Source organism: Scyliorhinus torazame, chromosome 1 (genome assembly GCF_047496885.1).
Source record: "Scyliorhinus torazame isolate Kashiwa2021f chromosome 1, sScyTor2.1, whole genome shotgun sequence".
NCBI lineage: Eukaryota > Metazoa > Chordata > Chondrichthyes > Carcharhiniformes > Scyliorhinidae > Scyliorhinus > Scyliorhinus torazame.
Genome location: NC_092707.1, coordinates 116,919,183 through 116,939,393, shown reverse-complemented (window position 1 = coordinate 116,939,393; position 20,211 = coordinate 116,919,183). Strand labels below are relative to the sequence as shown.

Genomic DNA, 20,211 nt, shown 5'->3' with positions numbered 1-20,211 from the left:
GCAACACCTCCTTTCTATACCCTACCGGAAATACTACTTGATGAACTTCTGCCTACTTTTCATCTGCCTGCACATGTACAGGTCTCCATTTTCTCATCAAGACATCATTTTTACGGTAATAACACTCTGGTATACTCTCAGATTCCTCTTCCGTATATGCTTTCTGATATATCTGTTTTATTTCTACATCTTTCTGTTGTAACTCCGCCAATTTTCCTGAACTAAAAATATCCGCCTCATCCTCCACCTGTTCTTGTTCTTTTTCAATCATCTGATCAAAAATCGTTTCTGATAATTGCACTTCAACTTCATCTTCACTCCTTGATTTCTCCTCTTGTCTTAACCTGTGACTTTGCGACCTTGTTACTACACAATCCAGAAAAATCCCAGGATATTCGTCCTTCAACACTTCTGTTGACTGATTTTCCAATGGCTTATCAACCACAATAGGCATCACTCACACCTGCGTTCCAGCTATATCATTACCCAAGATAAACTGTATTCCTGGACAAGATAGTTTATCTCTTACTCCTACTACCACTTCTCCACTCTTCACTGGACTTTCCAACATTACCTTATATAATGGAACGCTACTCCTCTCACCCTGAATTCCACATATCACTACCTTTTCTGGCAACATTCTTCCCAAACTACATAATTCCTCATCTCTTACCATTAAACATTGACTATCTCCTGTATCTCTTAAAATTGTGACTTCTTTACCTGCTCCTCCTGATACACATGAGTAAACTTTACCCACACAAGTAAATTTTTTAAGACATCTGGCACCTTCTTAACAATTACTTCTTGAACCGGCTGTACAATTGTTTGCACCTCCTTCGCTTCCCTTGGGCTTTCCTTTACCACTCTAACAAACCGCACTGTCTTATCCTGTTTTACCACATCAGCCTTCCCAGTGCTTTTCTTCAACCACCAACACTGTGACTTTACATGGCCTAGTTTATTACAGTGAAAACATTTGAAACTTTTCATCTCTTTTCCACCCTCCTGGATTTCTTTTTTAATCTGAGGTACACTCTCTTTATTGTCTCCCATCAGATCACCTTTACCTTTACCACTTGAGTATTTCTCATGTCCCCAGTTTCTATCCCTCACCGGCTGAAACTGATGTCGGAAACCAATCTTTGATTTATGAACTAATTCATAATGATCTGTCATTTCCGCTGCTAATCTCGCAGTTTTAACCCTCTGTTCTTCCACATGAGTTCTCACTACATCAGGAATTGAATTTTGAAACTCCTCCAAAAGTATAATTTCTCTGAGAGCTTCACACGTTTGGTCTATTTTCAAAGCCCTTATCCACCTATCAAAATTACTCTGTTTGAGCCTTTCAAACTCCATGTGTGTTTGACCAAATTCTTTCCCTAAATTTCTAAACCTTTGTCTGTAAGCACCAGGCACTAGTTCATATGCACTTCAGATGGATTTCTTCACCTCCTCATACGTCCCAGATACCTCCTCCGGTAGTGATGCAAACACTTCACTAGCTCTACCTACCAGCTTTGTTTGAATCAGTAACACCCACATGTCCTGTGGCCATTGCATTTGTTCAGCTACTTTCTCAAATGAAATGAAAAAGGCTTCCACCTCCTTCTTGTCAAACCTCGGCAATGCTTGGACATATTTAAATAGATTCCCACCATGCCTTCGACTATGACGCTCTTTCTCACTATCCTTATCACTATCATCCAACTGTACGATTCCCTTTATGTCTGCGAATTTTAACTGATGGTCATATTTCGTGGCCATTTTCTGAAGTTCAAACTCCCTATCTTTATCTTTTCCCCTGATCTGTATCTCCCTTTCTTTTCTTTTTGTTCTGCTAGGGCTATTCTTTCTTTTGTCATTTCTTCTCTCTCCTTTTCTTCTTCCTCTCTCTTTCTCTTTCTTTTTCCTCTCTCCCTCTTTCTCTTTCTTTTCCTCTCTGTCACTCTCTTATGCAAGCCGCTTTAATTCTTTCTCATGTTCCATTTATTTAATTTGCAACTGAATTGTTGCCATTTCCAATGAGTCAAACTCTATCTCAGGCAACTTTAAATGCTTAACCACCGCCATAATTACCTCACCTTTTCGCATTTTGTCAGGCAAAGTTAACTGCAATGCTCTTGCCAAATCTAACAGTCTGCTTTTTGTTTCTGTTCGTAAAGTACTACGTGTAACATTCTCCACCCCCAAAAACTTCTGAGCCTCTGAAAGAGCCATTGTTCACAACACTCTCCCCACTTAAACTAAAATACCACACCGGAAAAGCAACAATCCTTCACTGTCTTTAAGTTCACAAAAGCCAATCCAATAGATAGACTTTTATGTCCCTCGAGCCCCCAATTGTTATGGGTGAGGCGTTTTCAGAACCCCAAAATGTATCATGGAGTTCAACCAACCTCTCCCTTTCTTGTTCCCTAGGTGTGGGATTACAATTATGGACACGTGGGTTTTTAAACACAAAACACTGTTTATTCCATGAACTCAACTTAACATCTTAAATAAACATTGGATCTCTTAACACCCCTTACTTCAAAGATAACTCAGAAAATATTGCAACAGTAAATAATTCCTTCAAATGTTCCTTCAAACTTTCAAGAGACTTAACACCTTTAAACAAAATCACATCAGGTTAAAGGTTTTACTATTCTGAGTTTAAATCACCCAAATGATCCAGAGATGGTCTTTTATGGCAGACATCACAGCAAATCCAACTCACTGCAAAACACAGACACTGACAAGCTCTTTTCAAACTAACTGCAACTCCCTGGAAACACACAGACACACACCAGCTCTTTTTCATAACTGAAACTAAAAACCTGCAAAATGGCTGACCTGAGCTCAGCCCCACCCACTCTCTGACATCACTGTTTTCTTAAAGGTACATTGCTTAAACATCCATGTCTTAAAGGTACCCTCAGATGACAATCACAAGAAATTTAAAGATAAGTTGGCGCCACTGATGGTGGGGATGTTTGAGGAGGTGATCGGGAAGGGGGTGTTGCCACAGACTTTGGGGCAGGCATCGATCTCCCTGTTGTTCAAGAAGGATAAGGATCCGACAGAATGTGGGTCGTAAAGGCCCACATCACTTTTGAATGTGGACGCATAGGTTGGAGGAGTGCCTCCCGAAGGTGATAGGGGAAGATCAGACAGGGTTTGTGATGGGGAGGCAGCTCTTTTCTAACATTAGGAGGTCATTGAATGTGGTTATGGCATCGGTGGAGGGGAGGGAGACAGAGATGGTTGTGGCTTTGGACGCCCAGAAAGCGTTTGATTGAGTGGACTCGGGGTATTTGATGGCTGTTCTGGAGAGGTTTGGGATTGGGCCACAATTTGTAGATTGAGTAAGATTGCTGTATGGAGAGCCAAGGGCAAGAATAACATGTATTTGGGATATTTTACTCTGCACCGTGGGACCAGGTAGGGATGTCCTATGTCTCCCCTGTTGTTCGCGCTTGCAATTGAGCCTTTGGCCATCGCGTTGAGGTATTTGGAGGTGTGGAGAGGGATAGTGCGGGAGTGGGTAGAGCATAGGGTCTCTTTGTACGTGGACGACTTGCTGTTGTACGTATTGGAACCGAGTGTGGTGATTGATGGCATATTGGTGCTGCTTCGAGTGTTTGGGTCTTTTTTGGGGTGTAAATTAAATTTAGATAAAAGTGAATATGTTGTGGTGTGTCAGCCAGGGCTGGGGACAGGGGGGGGGGCTACCATTCCGTAGGGCGGGCACTCACTTTCAATGTCTGGGGGCTGAAGATGGCATGGGACTGGAGGGGGCTCCGAAGGTATAATGTTACTAGTTTGGCGGGGAGGGTGAGAGCGGATTTCGTAAGGTGGGATCGTCTCCCTCTGTCACTGGCAGGTCAGGTGCAGGCAATGAAAATGAACGTGTTGCCGTGAATTTTGTTTATTTTTCAGTACCTGCCAAACTTCCTGCCAAAGGCATTTTTCAAGGAGGTTGAAAATATGATTGTGTGAGGAAGGTGGCCAGGATTAGGAAGGGGCTGTTGCAGAGAGGATGGCAGTCAGGGGGGTTGGGTCTCCCGTATTTACTGTATTACACAGGGCGGCGAATGCTGAGAATGTGAGGGGTTGGGTTCGAGGGGGGGGACTCCCAGTGGGTTAGAATGGAGGAGAGACTGTGCAAGGGGCTGGGGCTGAGGGAGTTTGCAACAGTGACGCTCCTAATGGCCCCGGGGAAATATTCAGGGAGTCCGGTGATAGTAGCGACGTTGAAACTCTCGAGGCAGCTGCGCCAGCACTTTAGGCTGGGGACCGGGTCAAGGGAAAAGCCGATTCGGGGGAATCACAGATTTGAGCCAGGGAATTCAAATTTTCAGAGATGGGAGGAGAAGGGAGTCAGGGCGCTGAAGGATTTGTTTCTGGGGCTAGTTTGCAGGATTGGAGGAGTGTGGTAATCTCCACTAGAACATAGAAAAATGTTGTACATATTAGAAGATATGTGGTAAGACCCTGTACTACAGGTACGGGGGTAGTCACTGCCTGCTGGCTCCGCCCAGTAGGCGGAGTATAAATATGTGTGCTCCCTATACAGCAGCCATTTCGGCAGCTGCTGTAGGAGGCCACACATCTTAGAGTAATAAAGCCTCAGTTGTATTCAACTCTCGTCTCTGCAATTGATCGTGCATCAATTTATTACTCTAAGATTTTCAGAAGATGGACCTCCGCATCAAGCTGGATCGCCTGCAGCTGGATCTGCAATCAAGCGACGCCAAAAAGGACTTTCAACACTGGCTAGCTTGTTTTGAAGCTTACATCAGGTCTGCACCAGACCCAATCCCGGAAGCTCAGAAGATCCAGATACTCTACTTGCAGCTGAGCTCCAACGTCTTTCCTCTTATCCAGGACGCGTCGAACTACGACGAAGCCATGGCGCTACTGAAAGAGAATTACGCCCAGCAGACGAACACGTTCTTCACCAGACACGTACTCTCTACTCGCAATCAACTCCCTGGTGAGTCCGTAGAAGATTTCTGGCGTGCTTTAATTCCTCTGGTCAGAGACTGTGACTGTCAGGCCATCACGGCCACAGAACATTCAAACCTCCTCATGCGAGACACCTTCGTTACAGGGATAGGGTCAGACCTCATACGCCAGCGACTTTTAGAGGGGGCCACGCTCGACCTCGCAGCAACAAAAAAACTGGCGATATCGATGACAGCCACCTCGCGCAATATTCAGGCCTACACCCCCAGCAGCGCGGCCCACCCCTCCTTCACATCGTGGACTCCGCAGACGGCCGCCTCACCGGGAGCCTCACCCAGCCAATGCGCCTGTGCCACGCGCCAGCCAGCCAACCCCGGGGGCCCCCGATGTTACTTCTGCGGGCAACAGAAACACCCCCGCCAATGCTGCCCGGCCCGCACCACCCTTTGCAAGGCCTGCGGCAAGAAGGGGCACTTTGCTTCGATGTGCCAGGCCCTCTCAGTCGCCGCTATTGCCCCGATCCCCCTCGCGTATGGACAATGGGTGTCGCCATCTTCACCTCCCCGGACCACGCGCGGCCAGTGGGAGCCACCATCTTCCCCTTCTCGCACCACGTGCGGCCCATGGGCGCCACCATCTTTTTCAACCCTCGCCACGTGTGGCCCGTGGGCACCGCCATCTTGTCCACCCCAAGATCATCAGGTGTCACCATCTTGCCTTCCCCATGGCACATGGGCACCACCATTGTTCCAGAACCCGTGCCCCCTGAGCACCCCATCGTTCGACACCAGCGACGACCAGCCACAACTCGCCTCGGTCACGATCGACCAGTCTCGCCCGCACAATCTAGCCACCACCTCGAAAAGCGTGAAGATCGATGGGCACGAGACCTCTTGCCTGCTGGACTCCGGGAGCACCGAAAGATTTATCCATCCAGATACAGTAAGGTGCTGCTCCCTTGATAAGATAAGATAAGATAAGTGGTAAAGCAAAAAGTGCAGAGGATACTGGAAGTCTGCAGAGGGATTTGGATAGGCTAAGAGAATGGGCTAGGGTCTGGCAGATGGAATACAATGTTGACAAATGTGAGGTTATCCATTTTGGTAGGAATAACAGCAAAAGGGATTATTATTTAAATGATAAAATATTAAACATGCTACTGTGCAGAGAGACCTGGGTGTGCTAGTGCATGAGTCGCAAAAAGTTGGTTTACAGGTACAACAGGTGATTAAGAAGGCAAATGGAATTTTGTCCTTCATTGCTAGAGGGATGGAGTTTAAGACTAGGGAGGTTATGCTGCAATTGTATAAGGTGTTAGTGAGGCCACAACTGGTGTATTGTGTTCAGTTTTGGTCTCCTTACTTGAGAAAGGACGTACTGGCACTGGAGGGTGTGCAGAGGAGATTCACTAGGTTAATCCCAGAGCTGAAGGGGTTGGATTACGAGGAGAGGTTGAGTAGACTGGGACTGTACTTGCTGGAATTTAGAAGGATGAGGGGGGATCGTATAGAAACAAATAAAATTATGAAGGGAATAGATAGGATAGATGCGGGTAGGTTGTTTCCACTGGCGGGTGAAAGCAGAACTAGGGGGCATAGCCTCAAAATAAGGGGAAGTAGATTTAGGACTGAGTTTAGGAGGAACTTCTTCACCCAAAGGGTTGTGAATCTATGGAATTCCTTGCCCAGTGAAGCAGTAGAGGCTCCTTCATTAAATGTTTATAAGATAAAGATAGATAGTTTTTTGAAGAATAAAGGGATTAAGGGTTATGGTGTTCGGGCCGGAAAGTGGAGCTGAGTCCACAAAAGATCAGCCACGATCTCATTGAATGGTGGAGCAGGCTCGAGGGGCCAGATGGCCTACTCCTGCTTCTAGTTCTTATGTTCTTATGTTCTTGCGGTACACCCCGCCAATCAAAGAATCTCCCTGGCCTCTGGATCCCACTCCATGGCGATCCGGGGGTACTGTATAGTGACACTCACGGTCCAGGGTGTAGAATTCAGCGGCTTCCGCCTCTACGCCCTCCCCAACCTCTGCGCTGCCCTGCTACTCGGCCTGGACTTCCAGTGTAACATCCAGAGCCGAACCTTGAAATTCGGCGGGCCCCTACCACCCCTTACTGTGTGCGGCCTCGCGACCCTAAAGGTCGACCCACCTTCCCTATTCGCAAACCTAACCCCGGGTTGCAAACCCGACGCCACCAGGAGCAGATGGTACAGCACCCAGGACAGGACCTTCATCAGGTTCGAGGTCCAGTGGCTGCTTCGGGAAGGCATCATCGAGGCCAGCAACTTGGAGAGCCCAAGTTGTAGTGGTGAAAACTGGGGAGAAGCACAGAATGGTCGTGGACTACAGCCAGACCATCAATAGGTACACACAGCTCAACATGTACCCCCTCCCACACATATCTGATATGGTCAATCAGATTGCACAGTACCGGGTCTTCTCAACTGTAGATCTCAAATCCGCCTACCACCAGCTCCCCATCCGTAAGGCGGACCACCCATACACTGCATTTGAGGCAGTTGGCCGCATCTACCATTTTCTCAGGGTTCCCTTCGGCATCACCAACGGGGTCTCGGTCTTCCAAAGGGAGATGGACCGAATGGTCGACCGGTACGGGTTGCGGGCCACCTTCCCGTACCTAGACAATGTCACCATCTGCGACCATGATCAGCAGGACCACAATGCCAACCTTGCAAAATTTCTCCACACCGCCACTCTCCTAAACCTCACCTACAACAAGGAGAAGTGCGTATTCAGCACGAACCGCTGAGCCATCCTCGGCTATGTGGTACAGAACGGAGCTCTGGGGCCTGATCCCGACCGCATGCGCCCCCTCATGGAGCTCCCCCTTCCCACTGCCCCAAAGCCCTCTAACGCTGCCTGGGGTTCTTTTCATACAATGCCAGTGGGTCCCAAACTACGAGGACAAGGCCCGCCCACTCATCCAGTCCACTCTTTTCCCCCTGACGGCCGAGGCTCAACATGCCTTCAACCGTATTAGAGCCGATATCGCCAAGGCCGCAATGCACGCAGCAACCGAGACGCTGCCCTTTCAAGTAGAGAGAGATGCATCAGACGTCGCCCTAGCCGCCACACTCAATCAGGCAGGCAGGCCCATGACATTCTCTTCCCGCACTCTTCATGCCTCCGAAATTCGGCACTCCTCCGTCGAAAAAGAGGCTTAAGCCATCGTTGAAGCTGTGCAGCATTGGAGGCATTACCTGGCCGGCAGGAATTTTACTCTCCTCACTGACCAACGGTCGGTAGCCTTCATGTTCAATAACACACAGCGGGGTAAGATCAAAAATGATAAAATCTTGAGGTGGAGGATCGAGCTCTCCACCTACAACTACGAGATTTTGTATCACCCCGCAAGCTCAACGAGCCCCCAGATACCCTATCCCGAGGTACATGTGCCAGCGCACAGGTGGACCGACTCCGGACCCTGCACGATAACCTTTGTCACCCGGGAGTCACACGGTTGTACCATTTTATAAAGGCCCGCAATCTGCTCTACTCCATCGAGGAAGTCAGGGCAATCACCAGGGACTGCCAGGTCTGTGCGGAGCACAAACCGCACTTCTACCAGCTGGACCGCGCGCGCCTGGTGAAGGCCTCCCGCCCCTTTGAACGTCTCAGCGTGGATTTCAAAGGGCCCCTCCCCTCCACCGACCATAACACGTATTTCCTCAGTGTGGTCGATGAATACTCCAGATTCCCCTTCGCCATCCAATGCCCCGCTATGACCTCTGCCACCATCTTCAAAGCCCTCAACACAATCTTTGCGCTGTTCGGCTTCCCCGCTCATATCCACAGTGACAGGCGATCCTCATTCATGAGTGATGAGCTGCATCAGTACCTGCTCAGCAGGGGTAACGCCTCTAGCAGGACGACCAGCTATAACCCCCGGGGAAACGGGCAGGTGGAGAGGGAGAACGGGACGCTCTGGAGGGCTATCCAACTAGCCCTATGGTCCAGAAATCTCCCGGTCTCCCGCTGGCAGGAGGTCCTCCCCGATGCACTGCACTCCATTCGGTTGCTACTGTGCACCGCCACTAACAACACACCCCATGAACGTCTCTTTGCCTTCCCCAGGAAGTCCACATTCGGGGTGTCGCCCCGACTTGGCTCGCAGCTCCAGGACCCGTACTCCTCCATAGGCACGTCCGACTCCACAAGGCGGACCCGTTGGCTGAAAGGGTGCAATTACTCCACACTAACCCCCAGTATGCCTACGTAGCGTACCCCGACGGCCGCCAGGATACTGTCTCCCTCAGGGACCTGGCACCAGCAGGTTCCACCCCCCCCCCCCCCCCCCCGGGCCTGGCTCCACCCCCCTCCCCCAGCGCACCCAGCAGCAACCCCCCAGGACCATCCATCCTCCCCCTGCCCACGCCCGAGGATGAAGAGGATTACGACACGCTCCCGGAGTCACCGAGGACCAGACCAACACCGGAATCGACGCCACCCCTGCGTCGCTCCCAATGCCACATCAAGGCCCCGGACCGGCTAAATCTATGATTGGTTCGGGACTATCAAACCACCTTGTACTGGACTTCAGAAATAAATATTTTTTTCGCTTCTGTATATTAAACTTGCTCTGTATATAGTTCTCCACCACCCCTGCTGGATTCAATTTTAACAGGGGGTGAATGGGGTAATCACCACTGTTGTACATATTAGAAGATATGTGGTAAGACCCTGTACTACAGGTACGGGGGTAGTCCCTGCCTGCTGGCTCCGCCCAGTAGGTGGAGTATAAATATATGTGCTCCCTATACAGCAGCCATTTTGCCAGCTGCTGTAGGAGGCCACACATCTTAGAGTAATAAAGCCTCAGTTGTATTCAACTCTCGTCTCTGTGCAATTGATCGTGCATCAAGGAGCTGGGGGTGAAATATGGGTTGGGACAGGGGGAAATGTTTAGGAACATGCAGGTGCGAGATTTCGCTAAGAAGGAGATGCAGAGCTTTAGATGGTGCCGGCCTCCACACTGTTGGAGGAGGTGTTGACGACAGGGGGATTGGAGAAGGGGGTGGTGTCAGCGATTTATGGGGCGATTCTGGGAGATGAGAAGGCACCGCTGGAGGGGATTAAGACAAAATGGGAGGAAGAGTTGGGGGAGGGCATGGAGGAGGGGTTGTGGTGTGAGGTGCTCTGGAGGTTGAATGCTTCAACTTTGTGCGTGAGGTTGGGGCTGATACAGCTGAAGGTGATGTTTAGGGCATACCTCACAAAGGTGAATATGAGCCGACTCTTTGAGAGGTAGAGGATGCTTGTGAACGTTGTGGGGTGGGCCGCGAAAATCACATTCATATGTTTTGGTTCTGTCCAAAGCTGGACTAATGTCTTAGCCTTCGCCTCATTGACCTCCCAAAGGCAGATCCTGTTGGGGTGGAGGTCAGTTTCTCCACCCTGTGCCCTGGCATGGCTGGGGGATCTGTTGGAGTTTTTAAACTCTTGAGAAGGTGAAGTTTGAGTTGAGGGAAAGGATGGAAGGGTTCTACAATTCATGGGCTTTGTTCATTATGCACTTTCAAGAGTTGGATGACATCGAACATTAGGGGTGGGAGTTGGGGAGGGGGCTGGGGGGGTTGTTGGACCATGTATGTTTTGGTGACTATGTATGGATAGTGGATTCCGGATTCCTTTTCTTTGATGTTTGTATTTAAATGTTGAGGGTTGTTTGGGAGTTGGTGGGAGGAAGGGATTGTTGGCCAGGGGATTGACATTGTATTTGTTACCGTTGATTGCTTGTTGGTGGGTGTAAATTTGGGTGAAAATATGAAAAAGGAAGAGAATAAAAATATTTTTTTTAATGTATTGGATATGTACTAAATATATTCTGTCTATGTGTAATGTCAGAAATATAATATACCATGGGCGGGATTCTCCGTTGCCCGATGCCAATATCATAATCGGCAATTGGGCAGAGAATCCCTTCTGATGCCCATATCGGGGACGGCGCCGGTTTGCCGCCGGTTTTCCATTCTCTGTCTCCTCCAAAATTGCGTCATCGCATTGCGCACCGCACACCGTTGGAATGCCTTTGGAGCATCATCGGAAGACCTTCCCCGATGCACATGGTTTCAACAGTCGGGAACCCGGCATGGTGGCTGAGGACTGTGTCCAGTGCCGTCACAGTCGGCAGGGAGCCATGCTGCTGGCCAGGGGGGAGCTTCCGCGAAGGCTGGGGGTACTGGTGGGGCTGGCCAGGGGTGACCAGGGGGGCAGTATTTGGCAGGTCGGGTCTGCGCAAGGGCGGCGCATGTTGTACGGCACGACCGCTGCAGGTCGTCACCGTGCTCATGCGCGGCCATGGACCCCGCCATTCTCTAGCCGTTTTTGGCACGGGAGCCAGGAGTTTTACCCAGCGCAGCAGCTAGCCCCTGACCTATCCCAGGATTGGTGAGGGTTCGGCGCTGATTTTGGTGTCGTAAAATGCAACATTGTCCATGCCGGCATTGGCACGTAGCTGCAAAATCGGAGAATCCAGCCCCATATATTTCTTAAATTCATTAATCCTGTATCTGATGGTTAAGTCATGAACAATGGATGTGATGCTCATGTTCTGTGTCACTGCTATACCTGAGTAACTCTAATCTATTTGTTTTTGTCAATAAAAGCTGGGTGCAAAAGATCCCACAAAGTTAATTTAAAGGAATGCCGGGAGTTCTACCTGGGATATGTATCTCAATAAACAGCACAGGAACAGATTGTTTGGCTGTGTACAACACTTTAAAATACATCCTGTGCTCGTGAAAGGCATTGGAGAAAGCCTTGTCTAAGGGAGTGAAGTAATTGTTTAATAGATAGAAGGTGCAGAAAGGAGCAGTAAATCAAGACAAAATCCAACAATTAGTGCAAGACAAGCAATGACACAATTGGGAATGAGACATTTAAAAAGAAACTTTGACAGCAAGCAGTTTCAATGGGATCAATGAGTATTAATGTAAATTGTTATTAGTGCCACAGTGATTATTTAAATTCATTGGTCGTGTTGCTGGTGGGTCAGCATTTATTGTCCATCACTAGTGCCTTTGAGAAGGTGGTAGTGAGCTGTCTCTTGAACCGCTGCAGTCCATGTGGTGCAAATACACCCACAGCGCTATTTGGGAGGGAATTCCAGGATTTTGACCTAACGACAGTAAGGGAACGGTGATATATTTCCAAGTCAGGATGGTGAGTGGCTTGGAGGGGAACTTGCAGGCGGTAATGAAAAAAAAAAATTAAAATCGCTTATTGTCACAAGTAGGCTTCAAATGAAGTTACTGTGAAAAGCCCCTAGTCGCCACATTCCGGAGTCTCTTCAGGGAGGCTCATACGGGAATTGAACCGTGCTGCTGGCCTGCCTTGGTCAGTTTAAAAGCCAGCAATTTAGCCCTGTGCTAAACCAGCCCCTTTATTCCCATGGGTGGGACTTTCTGGCCCTTCCTGCCGATGGGATCTTTTGGTCCTGCTGAAAGTGACACTCTGCTGCAGGTCTCCCGGGCGACGGGATGGGCAAGACACATATAATACCGTAGATATCGTCAGGACCAGGAGATCCCACTGACGGCCAATGGCAAGCCGCCTCTGCCACTGGAAAACACATTTGGATAATCACCCCTCCAATGTTTCTGAATGCAATGTTTCTGAAGAACTGACATGTTTGTAAAGCCTAGGAGTGCATTGATGAAACGTTGGCTGGAATATTCCAGCTCCAGATGTTGAAGTATTGTGCAGAAACACAGAGCCTTCTTCTTCAAGCATTAGAACACACTCCAACTCACTTCTATAATCATCTAAACAATATTATGGCAGGATTGCCCTCAAAAGCATATAATATTGTAGATTTTTGCTTTAGAATCATACCATTATTCTACTGTGGCTTTATTCAGATAGTATTATGTTCATACTGTCTGTGTCCATTTTGCAAGGATTACAATTCTCCCCAGTGAGTCAGCAGGAAACAGCAAAACGGGTTTTGTTATTTGACTACATCAGAGGCAGTTGTATTCAATGCTCCAGTGCAAGATTACAACTGATACTCGATATACTATTTCCCACTTCAAAATATCCAGCTGGAGTTAAGCACCCCCACTGTTGTCATTGTGGAATATATGCTGCAACCTGTTCTAGGAGATAACCTGATACCATGTCATCTGATTTTCCTTTTAAAAGTTGCCTGCAATGAAAAATATAGTTGTGAAAATGAAACAGTGCGTGAATAATTGGTAACATGCTGTGAGTGAAGCACATTTGCAATAAAAGATAATTTGATATTCGGAGGAAAGATATGACAAATTTGAACAGCAGTAATTAAACAAAATAGAATTGCAATGCAGAAAACTGATAAAATCTCTCATAATTATAACTTTTCTCCAACCTTACAATTAAATTAATATTTGCTGTTATTTACATGATTAAAATGTATTGTCTTCAAGAAAATCCCACCACGCCAGATGGTGAAATTTGAATTTAATAAAAATCGAGAATTATAAGTCTAATTATGATCATGAAACCATTGATTATTATTGTAAAAACCCAGCTCGTTCACTAATGTCCTTTAGGGAAGGACATCTGCGTCCTTACCTGGTCTGGGCCAACATGTGACTCCAGACGCACAGCAATCCGGTGAACTCCTAAATGTCTTCTGAAATGGCCGAAAAAGCCACTCAGTTCAAGAGTAAATAGGGCTGGGCAATAAATGCTGGCCTTGCCAGTGACACCCACATCCCATGAATAAATTAAAAACATATTATACAATATTTCTGTTTGGAAGAAGCAAACTATAAATGATTATGGAGCTGAACTTACTTGGCTATTCCACTGACTATTGAAGCTTTTAAAAATGCTTTCATTTATTCTTTCACAGGACGTGGGCTTCGTTGACTAGGCCAACATTTATTGCTCATCCCTAATTTCCCTTGAGAAGATGCTGGGGAGCCGCTTTCGTGAACTGCTATGGTTTGTGTGGAGTAGGTACACCCACAGTGCTGTTAGGAAGGAAGCTCCAGAATTTTGATCGAGCAACAATGAAGGAACAATAATATACGTCCAAGTCAGGATATTGTGTGATTTTTTTTAGGGAAGCTTGCAGGTGAAGGTTTTCCCACCTGCCTGCAGCCCTTCTTCTTCGAGGTGATAGTGGTCATGGATTTTGAAGATGCCGTTGAAGGAACCTTAGTGAGTTTCTGCAGTGTAACTTGTAGATAGGACACACTGCTGCTACTGTGGTGGAGGGAGTGAACACTGGCTGAGTTGTTTGGAAGAAAGTTTGGATCCACTTACACTAAACCAGATATAAACACAGTGTTTCCACACAATTAGCTGCTTGCTCCTTACCAAGGCACTGGCACAGAATAGGTCTTTGGCTACCAGCCTATCATTAGCTACCAGCTTCCAGAAAGGCACAGTGTAAGGTTCCTTCCTGTTTATTCCCTTATTTCTCCTTTTGTTTTATTTTGCCATTCTTATTTTTGATCCAAGGATGATTAATGGACATGTCCCTTTCAGGCAAGCAGCAGAATTCAGAAGTTACAGGAGAGAACCTTCTGCTGGTTTAAACAAGAGCTCCAGACCTGTCGGCGCCAGAAAGAGAGAGATGGGGTGGGACTGGGTTTGATTGATTGGCTAGTGGCCAATGATTTGGTCCAAAAGGCCATAGTCTGCCTGGTAATAGGTGGTGAATCAATCCTATCCCAGTGGAATGATTTTCAGAGCCCCAAGGAGTTTCAGTTTGACCAGGCAGCAAAGAGACAAGGACCTGCTTTATCTCGCCAGAAAGGCTGTGACTTCTTTATTTCTGAACTTGCAGAGAAACTGAATGAATCTATCTACAGGAAAACCAATACAGACTGTAAACAAGGACCTGAACCTGTTATCACTCTCCAGAAAATCTGTGATGGCTATATTTGTGAAACGACAGAGATCTGAATGAATCTACAATAAAGACTTTGAACTAATAGCAAAGTTTGAAGAGGAGTAAGGTGTTAAAACACCACCACCTGAAACAAAGGCTCTTTTTTTCCTTTTACCTCTTATTTTTCTTACTCCTTTCGTCCCGTCTGTGTTTGTCTATCTTGTGTGTGCGTGTGTAGAGGGGGGGGGCAAGTCAAAATGGGAATTAGGAACTGGAATATAGTTAACTAGTTGTATTTACTGCATAATTCATTATAATTATTATAAATAAGCAGTAATTATGTTTAAATTTACAATCCTGGTTACTGTGATTATTGGGCAGCCAAGGGGCAACTCTTTAGGATTTTTTCCAAGAATTATTGGCTAATTCACTTGCATTGTGCCTCCGTCAAGTGGGGCTGGAAATGACTGTGAACTAGCCCTAGGTGTCGTAACAGCAGGTCGATCCCACTAGGGCAGGAAAGGTGTTGAGACCTCTGAAACAGAGGAAAATGTTTTTTGAAAAAATGTTTGCATCAGATCCTCAGTTAATTGGGTTTTCTCTGAAGGAGCCTGGACATTGCTGCTATAATTATTAGTCATGTGGACGATGCCCTCATGGATGGTGGTCAAACATTGAACTTTATGATGTGTAAAGCTGAGGCGGGGCTTAGAGATACCCATTAGTGACCCACACTCCTGGTCCACCCTGTTCCTGCTGTGAATGGGCCTGTTTTACAGGCTTTATTTTGTTCTGTTGACACCCTGCATGAATGATGAGATTATGCATTTCGAGATGAATTAAAATGTTATCTTCAAGTAATAAATTATGCTTGAAATCACAAAAAAAGGTTTTCCAACATTTTTCCATGAAAGAAAACAAATATTTTAATGATCTTCCCTGTTCTCCCCAGAATTTTGTGGCTTTTCATTTTTTCTGTAATATGTGTATGATGAAACTTTTGCTTCTGATGAGACACTTCAAAAAAAATAAATTTAGAGTACCCAATTCATTTTTTTCAATTAAGGGGCAATTTAGCGTGGCCAATCCACCTAACCTGCACATCTTTAGGTTGTGGGGGCGAAACCCACGCAAACACGGGGAGAATGTGCAAACTCCAGACGGACAGTGACCCAGGGCCGGGACCGAACCTGGGACCTCGGTGCCGTGCGGCAACAATGCTAACCACTGTGCCACCGTGCTGCCCAAGAGACTTTTTACTGATAATATTATCACCATGATTATCATAGAATTTACAGTGCAGAAGGAGGCCATTCGACCCAGCGAGTCTGCATCGGCTCTTGGAAAGAGCACCCTACCCAAGGTCAACATCTAGAATTCACAGTGCAGAAGGAGGCCATTCAGCCCAGCGAGTCTGCAGCATCTCTTGGAAAGAGCACCCTATCCAAGGTCAACACCACCACCCTATCCCCATAACCCAGTAATCCCACCCAACACTAAGGACAATTTTGGACACTAAGGACAATTTATCATGGCCAATCCACCTAACCTGCACATCTTTGGACTGTGGGAGGAAACCGGAGCACCCGGAGGAAACCCACGCACACACGGGGAGGACGTGCAGACTCCGCACAGACAGTGACCCAAGCTGGAATCGAACCTGGGACCCTGGAGCTGTGAAGCAATTGTGGTATCCACGATGCTACCGTGCTTGTGCATCAATGATACTACTCTGTAATTTCACTGACCAAATGTATATTGAACTGTTTAAAAAGGACTTTTTTGAAAGCATGAAAAGATATTAAAGATCTGGAAAGGACCGCAATGGATCATCGCCCTGGGAAAGGAGGTGGGAAGGCTGGTAGTGAAACAAGGCAACCTGAGAGGAAAGGTTGAGGATCAGGAGAACCGGCCGAGGCGGCAAAACCTACGGATCATGGGCCAACCGGAGGGGATCGAAGGTAGGAACCCCATGGACGATGTGGCCCAAATGCTGGGTAATCTGGTGGGAAGGGATAGCTTCCCCAACCCATCCGAAATCAACAGAACGCACCGATTGCTCTGACCCAAAAAAACCCTCATCAGGATAGTCACCTGGAGTATTAGGGGACTTAATGGCTCGGTGAAAATATCCAAAGTCTTCGCCCACCTAAGCAACATGAAAGCCGAAGGTCTTTCTCCAAGAAGATCAGGGACAGCAGAGGCAAATTAGTAGCGGAACCAGACAAGGATAACAAGGCATTTGAGGGCTTCTACCAGGGGCTGTACACCTTGGAGCCCCCAGCGGGGGACTCGGGGATGAAGCAGTTCCTTGATGGACTGGACATGTCAGTTGTGGGGGAAGACAGGAAACGGAGCCTGGAAGCACCGCTAGAACTGGTAGAGGTCATGGAGAGCAGACGGGGAAGGTGCCAGGACCAGGCGGTTTCCCGGCGGACCTCTACAAAAGATTTATGACAGCACTGGCCCCACACCTGCAGGAGATGTTCACAGACTAGCTGGCGAGGGGCACACTGGCACCTATGCAGGCACAAACTGGCGGAGATTTAAAAAGAGCAGGAGCTGCGAGTCGGAGCGGAGATTTAAAATACGCCGGAGCTGCGAGTCGGAGCGGAGATTTAAAAAGATCAAGGCCTAGTTTCGGGAGCCGTTCGGAGGAGGAGGAGCAGTCTCTGTCAGGGAGAGAACATCTGAAACCCTCAGAAGGTAAGAAGGTAAGTAAGTGATTTTTACTCATTTTTACTTTTATTACCTTTTCAAATTGTGTGTGTGTGTGTGTGTGTGTGGGGGGGGGGGGGGGGAAACTGAAGTGACATCACAGAAAAGCTGTGACCTGAGTGGCTGGTTGGGAAGCTGCACTAAATTTAAAAAAATTAAGCATTGGTAACTAAATAAACATAATTACTTAATTATAATTTAGTACTATATTTAGCTTTCACATTTATGGTAGAAATCTAGTGCTAGGAAACAGATAACAGTAACTTAAAAAAATTTTTTAAAAAACTTTTAATTTCAATTTACTAATTAATTGACGCAATGTCAGTTAGAGGGGTGCAGTGCTCTGACTGTGAGATGTGGCAGGTCCGGGAGGCTTCCAGCTTTCCAGATGGCTTCATCTGCAGAACGTGCACCCAACTGGGGCTCCTCACAGACCGCATGGTTCGGTTGGAGCAGCAATTGGATGCACTTAGGAGCATGCAGGTGGCGGAAAGCGTCATTGATCGCAGTTATATAAATGTGGTCACACCCATGGTGCAGACAGAGAAATGGGCGACCGTCAGAAAGGGCAGGCAGTCAGTGCAGGAATCCCCTGTGGTTGTCCCCCTCTCGAACAGGTATACCCCTTTGGACACTGTCGGGGGGGATAGCCTATCAGGGGAAAACAGCAGCAGCCAGAGCAGTGGCACCACGGCTGGCTCTGATGTTCAGAAGGGAGGGTCAAAGCGCAGAAGAGCAATAGTAATAGGGGCCTCTATAGTCAGGGGCACAGATAGGCGCTTCTGTGGACATGAAAGAGACTCCAGGATGGTATGTTGCCTCCCTGGTGCCAGGGTCCAGGATGTCTCCGAACGGGTAGAGGGCATCCTGAAGGGGAGGGCAAACAGGCAGAGGTCGTTGTACATATTGGTACTAACAACATAGGCAGGAAGGGGCATGAGGTCCTGCAGCAGGAGTTCAGGGAGCTAGGCAGAAAGACAAAAGACAGGACCTCGAGGGTTGTAATCTCGGGATTACTCCTTGTGCCACGTGCCAGTGAGGCTAGAAATAGGAAGATAGAGCAGCTAAACAGTGGCTAAACAGCTGGTGTAGGAGGGAGGGTTTCCGTTATCTGGACCACTGGGAGCTCTTCTGGGGCAGGTGTGACCTATATAGGAAGGACAGGTTACATCTAAACTGGAGAGGCATAAATATCCTGGCCGCGAGGTTTGCTAGTGTCACACGGGAGGGTTTAAACTAGTATGGCAGGGGGGTGGGCATGGGAGAAATAGGTCAGAAGGTGAGAGCATTGAGGGAGAACTAGGGAATAGGGACAGTGAGGCTCTGAGGCAGAGCAGACAGGGAGAAGTTGCTGAACACAGCGGGTCTGGTGGCCTGAAGTGCATATGTTTTAATGCAAGAGGTATTACGGGTAAGGCAGATGAACTTAGAGCTTGAATTAGTACTTGGAACTATGATGTTTTTGCCATTACAGAGACCTGGTTGAGGGAAGGGCAGGATTGGCAGCTAAATGTTCCAGGATTTAGATGTTCCAGGCGGGATAGAGGGGGATATAACAGGGGTGGCGGAGTTGCGCTACTGGTTCGGGAGGATATCACAACTGTACTACGGGAGGACACCTCAGAGGGCAGTGAGGCTATATGGGTAGAGATCAGGAATAAGAAGGGTGCAGTCACAATGTTGGGAGTTTACTACAGGCCTCCCAACAGCCAGCGGGAGATAGAGGAGCAGATAGGCAGACAGATTTTGGAAAAGAGTAAAAACAACAGGGTTGTGGTGATGGGAGACTTCAACTTCCCCAATATTGACTGGGACTCACTTAACCAGGGGCTTAGACGGGGCAGAGTTTGTAAGGAGCACCCAGGAGGGTTTCTTAAAACAATATGTAGACAGTCCAACTAGGGAAGGGGCGGTACTGGACCTGGTATTGGGGAATGAGCCTGGCCAGGTGGTAGAAGTTTCAGTAGGGGAGCATTTCAGGAACAGTGACCACAATTCAGTAAGTTTTAAAGTGCTGGTGGACAAGGGTAAGAGTGGTCCTAGGGTGAATGTGCTAAATTGGGGGAAGGCTAATTATAACAATATTAGGCGGGAACTGAAGAACCTAGATTGGGGGCGGATGTTTGAGGGTAAATCAACATCTGACATGTGGGAGGCTTTCAAGTGTCAGTTGAAAGGAATTCAGGACCGGCATGTTCCTGTGAGGAAGAAGGATACATACGGCAATTTTCGGGAACCTTGGATAACGAGAGATATTGTAGGCCTCGTCAAAAAGAAAAAGGAGGCATTTGTCAGGGCTAAAAGGCTGGGAACAGACAAAGCCTGTGTGGAATATAAGGAAAGTAGGAAGGAACTTAAGCAAGGAGTCAGGAGGGCTAGAAGGGGTCATGAAAGGTCATTGGCAAATAGGGTTAAGGAAAATCCCAAGGCTTTTTACACGTACATAAAAAGCAAGAGGGTAGCCAGGGAAAGAGTTGGCCCACTGAAGGGTAGGCAAGGGAATCTATGTGTGGAGCCAGAGGAAATGGGCGAGGTACTAAATGAATACTTTGCATCAGTATTCACCAAAGAGAAGGAACTGGTAGATATTGAGTCTGGAGAAGGGTGTGTAGATAGCCTGGGTCACATTGAGATCCAAAAAGACGAGGTGTTGGGCGGCTTAAAAAATATTAAGGTAGATAAGTCCCCAG

General features: G+C 47.6%; 1 long non-coding RNA gene across 2 annotated transcripts in view; it reads left to right on the top strand.

Moving 5' to 3' along the window:
- Positions 1-20,211, top strand: part of LOC140411250 (uncharacterized) — a 386,898-nt gene that overhangs the window by 254,213 nt on the left and 112,474 nt on the right. For both annotated transcript variants that reach the window (XR_011940843.1, XR_011940844.1), the window contains exon 4: positions 13,817-17,509. This is a non-coding gene — a long non-coding RNA (uncharacterized lncRNA). The remainder of the gene's footprint in view (positions 1-13,816; positions 17,510-20,211) is intronic.